The following is a 7,259-nucleotide window of genomic DNA, read 5'->3' as shown; positions in this document are numbered from 1 at the left end:
AAAGGAATTTGGAGAGTCTATTTTGTATATCAGCATAGACTTTAATTTCTCTTTTTTCTTGGAAGATAATTTTGTTTAAGGAGCTACAGGTGTCTATCTTGAACTACGTGTATAGTTTTTCTTGCTTAATACACCAAGTATTTTCTTTTATTATAAGGATGTGGGGTACAATTCAGGGTTAGGTATACAAACGTTGATTTTGCCGGTACTCTTGTAGATGAGGTATGCCCCTCCCTCCCCTAGCAGTTTCCCTAGACTGTCAATTCCACCCCCCTCCGCTGACAATTTCCCACACTGCCAATCGCTTTCTTATAGTTTAATTGTTCAAGGTCCACTTATGAGTGAGAACATATGGTACTCTGTTGTTTGTTTCTGTGATAGATCACTGAGTATGATCGACTCTAAATCCACCCAAGTTGCTGTGAAGTCCATATGTTTGTCCTTCTTTATAGCTGCATAATATTCCATTATGTATATATACTACATTTTTTAATCCAATCCAACTTCGATGGGCAACATGTTTGGTTCCATGTTTTTGCTATTGCAAATAGAGCTGCAACAAACATATGTGTGCAGGTATCTTTTTTGTAAAATGATTTGAGTTCCTCTGGGTATATTCCCAATAGGGAAATTGCTGGGTCATATGGAGGGTGAATTTCTAGTTCTTCCAGAAACCATCACACTGTCTTCCAAAGAGGTTGCACTAGTTTGCATTCCCACCAGCAGTGTAGAAGCGTTCCCTTTTCTCCGCATCCATGCCAGCATCTGTTGTTGTTTGTTTTATTAATGATGGCCATTTTTACTGGGGTTAGGTGGTATCTCAATGTGATTTTGATTTGCATTTCTCTGATGATGAGTGAGGCTGAGCACTTTTTCATGTGCTTTTCCACCAAGCATCTTCAAAACACACACTTGTGTGTTTCTACACAGATACAGCCTGTTATTTATTATGTAAGCACTTTATAGCTGCTTCTGAAATAATTCTGTTCATTTTTTTAATAAACAGGGCAGCCTTATTTCTGTAATATGTGTCATAACACCTTATCTCCCAGCACTTTATGAGTCTGCAATACTCCCTTAGGAATGCAATTAAGCACCAATCAATAAAGAAAATATAAGTATCTAGGTAAGAAAAATTGATGTCATGAAGTCAATTAATGAAATTGCTTACCTCTTTTCTTAAGAGGCATCTTCTCAATATTGTTTGGGTCTACTTCATTTTATACACAGTTCTGAAATGGGTGACTACAGAGCCCTGCAGCCTAAGAAGCAACACACTGAAAGAAGGAAAAAGGGTTATGTAATGGAGATCACTCAAGGTTAGTGAGAAGTGGTGGTAAGGTGAAAATTAAGACTAAGAATTATACAAATAATTTAAAACCATTCTAATGTGGTAGGCAATTTGGTGGCTAAGCCAAAACGTTGGTAAACTTTTTTAAATGTCTGCTATCTTCAGAGCATAATGAATAAATATGCTATGCTGTGTATCCCCTAAAATAATTTAGATTTCTGTGATCATTTTAAAATATCATTTAGTTAAGTTTGCAAAAGAAAAGTAAAAGCATTTAACATGTGTTAAGCTGAACAATCAGATACTGAAACAGCATAATGCCTTATTCCAAATAAAGACTGTGTAAACAAATAGAGCTTTAATTTTTGAAGGCTGTGGGCCCACTGCTTTGCTAAGCTATGGTTGCCATATTTCCTAGCTTTGGCCCTCTCCCCTACCTTGGGGGCAGTGAATCTCTCTCTCTCTCTCTCTCTCTCTCTAATTTACTTTCTAAATAAACTATATTTTTCAATCTAAAAAAATTGGAGACTATACTCCTAAATATACACATAGTCCAGATTTTTTGTTGTTGCTTTAAAATTGCTTGTTTTTATTTTAAATTTTCAACAACTATGTAATTTGCTGTATGATTTTACCACATATATTTTCAAACTATGATCATTGCAATGTTAAGGCACATAGCAAACTCCTTTACATATACCATCAGTGACCAAAGGGGTGGATGTTGCCAGTTTCTGCTTTATGGCATTAAGCTCTGTTTAGATCATTGACTTAAAAATAGATGACTGCACACTTCTAACCTGTAACTACTGAGTCTAAATGCATCTTCTTTGTTCTTAGCATTCGGAAGTGAACAGTGATAGCAGAAGTTGTCGTATATGCACTTTATCAATTATATGTTCTCTAATTTAACTACCACAAAAATCTCTGTAAAACATAACTGCTTTGATTAATCTGATGTCAAAATAATTCCAATATTGATGATATAGTCAAGTAGAAATCTCTCAAACAAGATAGCATTGCTGTATATTATTTTCTCACTTTTTTTCCTATTCCAACTCATTTTTTAGGGATAAAATGAAAAATAGACTGAAGGAAGAAAATCAAATTTTTGTGGCATTACAGAAACATTTGACTTTCTTTGCAACTTCAAAGTTTTAAATTTTAGAAAATAAAAAATGATTACCTTTTTTTCACAAACAAGACTTTATATTTGTCACTCTTGAAAGCTTGGATTTTAAACAGATTCCTGGACTGGTGGTTCATATCCATCAGCTCATTCAACTTTAAGAACCTGTCTCATCCTCAGTCGCTTTTCCAAAACTACGACTTTCACAATGCCACTCCATGAATTTTCCCATTTCAAACTCTGGTCTCTTCAGCAATTTTACTTTTTGAACAAAGATATCGTGAAGAGGATAAGTAGATTGGCAGGCCTTTTCTGTGCCTTTTCCAATGCTTTCTGGAATCAATTTATTGGCCATTCCTTTCAAGTCGTTTGTCTGCATTTCTCGGGTCATGATTCCCATCATCTTCTTCTGGATCTGAAGGACCTGTTGGTGTTGAGGTAAGAAGTCTTCTATATCTGATCGTTGTGTTTTTTAGTAAAACCAGCATAGAGCAGATGAAGCAAATAACCATCAGAAGTCCTGACATCAACGTGAGCTTCAAGCATTATATCTTCTCTAATTTAACTACCAAAAAAAAAAAAAAATTCTGCAAAACATTAGTGCTTTGATTGATCTAATAACAAAATTTTTTGACCATGGGTCACAATATGTCCCTGGTCAGGTCCACGCCATGGAAGTTAGTCAGGTAGCTTTTGCCCTTACATCTTCAATGATCAGCTTGAATTTTCTAAATGCAGCTTCATAATTCTGCAGATTGGCAAGACTCACTTCAAGCACATGACCCCTGAGGTCAACAGATGCAGTTTTGGTTCCCTGTATCCTGGTGGCCAGTGTTTTGCCAATATTTCTTATATTGAACACAGCAAGTGCTTTCACATCATAACAATCTTTCATAGAGAATGGATCAACCACTTTCTTATTGGCTCTTTTTTTTGTCGTCTTTGTTAAGGTGTTTGTTCTTGCCTATTGCCATGGTGCTGCTCAGAGAGCCAAAAGGCTAATTATCTTAATAAACATATAGTGACCTTGTATTATCTACATTAGGACAACTGAGCCATTGCAATAATTAGAAACCACTGCAATCGTTGAAAGGTGTGCTACTTATTAATATGTGAAATATTGTCATTTATTTATTTATTTATTTTAGTGAGAAAGCCGGATTTTTTGAGAGGAGAGAAAAGCTCCCACAGTGGTAGGGGACCTGAAGGGGTTACCCTGCTTTTTATTTTTGGTAATCATCAAACAGTAGCACATATTGACAGACAAAAGAAATGTCAGTGTCAGCCTACAGATGACTTATCTGCATAGTTTGAATTTTCAAATCATTAATGTCTAGAGCTAAATGTATATGTGCATGTTTGATAAGGAAAATGAAGAGGATCAAATTATAAATAACAGAAAAAGGGAAACTTATTTAGGACATACTTTCTGCTTGCTTTATAAAAAAGCTTCATGATATTAAGTACTACATGTTTACTGACTCATGGACTGTCACATTTTTGAACCCCTGGTATCACATAGGTCACAGCCTTTGCAAAACAATTACAAACATACTTAAGCATTATTATAGGCTCAATGAAAGACTTTGCCCATAAACTATGTTTTCCGTAATTTCTTTTAATATTAAAATCTGTCTGCATGATGACACAATAATTAAATTCTTAACTTCTGATTTTTATGTTTGCTATTACGCATATTTATGCTTTGAGTGGGTGGGTTTAAATGAAAGCTTTGGCATCTATGATTTCAGACATGAATGTATAGTTTCCAACTGTATTTTAAGGAAGCAGGAAACCTTATATTTCATCCTACCAAAAATATCCTTTACTAATTTCTTGTTGAACTGATTACAGGTATACGACTTCCCCACTGTTGACATTTAGTACATTAAACAGAAAAGATGTATATCTTCAAGTGTTCTTTCTTGCACTGCCAACTTGTATTATGAGGGCTAGACACTCAAATGTCTAATTTACAAACCATCAAGGGATTGAATATCATTTAAAATTCATCAAAGATTTAGTGTGGATATAATTTTCACTTTGACTCAGAAGTTCTAGATTTGTACCTCAGATATTTTCCCAGTATTCCATACAGTTAATCTAATAACTAACAGAAGGATTTGTTTACAATCCCCCCAAATGTAACAAATTTAATTGAACTACCACATTCTAAAAATTGTTACAGATGAAGGATGTGCCTGTGGAAGAAGAGCAGGTTCTTGTTCTCCACTATTCCTTCCAGGACAAGTTCTTGGTCAACCTCACTTACAGTTTTCTCTTTAAAAGATTAACTTTGTTAATCTAATAACAAAATTATTCCAATATTGGTGATACTGTAGAGTAAAATATCTCTCAAATAAGTTAGCATTGCTGTATATAACATTCTTACTCTCTGTTTTTCTATTTTTTTTTCTATTACAACACATTTTTTAGGAATGAAATAAAAAAGACTGACAGATGAGAGTCAAATCTTTGTGACATTAAGAAAACTCATGTGACTTTCTTTGTAACTTTGCATATATATATATATATATATATATATATATATATATATATATATCAGAAAAGGGGAAACTTATTTAGGGCATACTTTCTTCTCTCATTATAAATAAAGCTCCGTAATATTAAGAACTACATATTTACTGACACATGAATCTTCACATTTTTGGATCCCTGCCATCATATATGCCACAGCTTTGGAAAAAAAAAAAGAATTGCAAACATTCTTAAGTGAAAGATTGTTCCCATAAACTATGTTTTCCACGTTTTCTTTTAATATTAAATATATATATATACATATATATGTGTATATATATATACATATATATGTGTATATATATGTATATATATATATATATGTATATATATTTATACACACACACTTCCTTTCCTAGCTGCCACTTTCCACTTTTGTACTGGAGTCTCTGACTCCTGCAAATAGGCTGACAAGCTGCTAAAAATAGGAAAGATATTCCTTTCTTCCCTAATGACTGTCTCTGAAAAAGAAAAACTCACTTTTTTGTATTTTTTAATGGGTTTGTTTACTGGTATCTTCAAGAACATAAACACGCACACACACACACACACACACACACACACACACACACACACACACACACATATATATATATATGCGCAAAGAGCAAAACTTACTCATAGAATGATTTAGTTCCAGAAATATGAAAATGGCTAGTTGGTCTTTCCTGTTTTTTTTATCTAGATTTCCTTGAGGTGAGTTTAAGTATTATAAGTCCTGCCTGTCGTGCTCTTCTCTTTATTTCAGACAACAAAAACAACATTTGACACTTACCAGATGCTCAATAAATATTTGTTTAAAAGCTAAATGAAGGCCTATGTGAAAGACTTACTTTCTCATAACGCTGTTTCTTAAATCCTTTCTATACATCTAGATGTGTTGTCCTTTGTGAATTAGTATACTGAAGTGTATTTAAGCACATATGCACACAAACACAAGCACATACGTGAGCCCATGCTGAAAGCAAATCTATGTAATTCTACCATTTGTCCATTTAGCATTGTTATTTTGCTTTCCTGAAAGACTGACCGACTGTTATTTTAAAGTCTAATGCTACTTTGAGGTAAAGCATGATTTCTTCTACTATAGTTCTAAGCATGGGCTCTGCAAAGTGTGCTTTGTAGAATTTGGTTGCCAAGTGATGTCTTTTGAAAATCCTTGAAATGAAATCGGCTCTGAAAATCTATGAAATGAAATCGCCTATTAAACTATGCTTAACCCGATTCCCTCTCTTTGTTTGATCAAAGAATTTTTTTTCCAATCTCAAATGTTTTATCCCAATGAAAATTATTGCTTCATGAGATATTCATTATTATATCCTGTTCTTATGTCATATGAGGAATACTATTTCACAAGAAGTTATGTGCCACATAGACTTTTGACATACCTTCAAGGTATGTTAAAACTTCCTCCATGTTTTACCTCTTCCCAAGTTGCTGCAGTTTTCCAATTCTGGCATTATTTGTGAAACAGACATAAAGACTACACTCTGATTTCAACAAATAATACAAACCAGCTATATTAGATCACTAACTGTAGCTCATGGGTTCTAAATATCATGAAAGTTTCCACCTGCAACTGCCCACAGACAGGCCTCATGTTTATATAACTATAGCTTGATAATAAACTATTAAATCAACAGTAAAACTAATAAATCAAATAATAAGTATTAAAATAAATAATACATACAATAAATGATAAATTAAAAAATTATTCCACAGACTAAATGCAATAGCTATGAAAATTTCAATAATTATTTTTTTAAGAAATGGAAAACCCATCTGAAAATTTATATGAAATCTCAAGGGACTTCAAGTAAACAAAACAATCTTCTAAAAGAAACACTAAGCTGAAGGACTTACACTAGCCAATTTCAAAACTTACTAAAAAGCTAGAGCAATAAAAACAATGTTGTACTGGCATAAAGAACACATTCAGTAGATTAGAAAGCTCAGAAATAAACCCTTGTCTGTGGTGAGATAATTTTTGGTAGGGATTCCAACCAATTAAATGGAGGAAGGGACAGTATTTTCAACAAATGGTTCTGGGAAAACTGGTTATATGAATGCAAAAATTCATAATAATAAATAAATCACGTTGGACTTATCTAAGAGTATATACAAAAATTAACTCAAAATGGATCATAGACAAAAATGTAGACCCCCATAGCTGTACAACTATAAGAAGAAAGCATAGAAAGCTTCATGACATTGAATTTGGTAAAAATGTCTTGGATATGACACAAAAGTCACAGGCAACAAAACCAAAAATAGACACATAGAACATCATGAAATTTTTAA

The 7,259-nt window shown here is 33.3% G+C and overlaps 1 pseudogene; it reads right to left on the bottom strand.

The window, feature by feature from the left end:
- Nucleotides 1–2,577: 2,577 nt before the first annotated feature.
- Nucleotides 2,578–3,394, bottom strand: LOC103273063 (annotated as a pseudogene).
- Between the last annotated feature and the right edge of the window lie 3,865 nt (nt 3,395–7,259).

Source organism: Carlito syrichta, unplaced genomic scaffold (genome assembly GCF_000164805.1).
Source record: "Carlito syrichta isolate Samal-C Ts95f unplaced genomic scaffold, Tarsius_syrichta-2.0.1 Scaffold313471, whole genome shotgun sequence".
In the NCBI taxonomy this organism is placed as follows: domain Eukaryota; kingdom Metazoa; phylum Chordata; class Mammalia; order Primates; family Tarsiidae; genus Carlito; species Carlito syrichta.
This window is presented reverse-complemented; position numbering and strand designations above follow the sequence as displayed.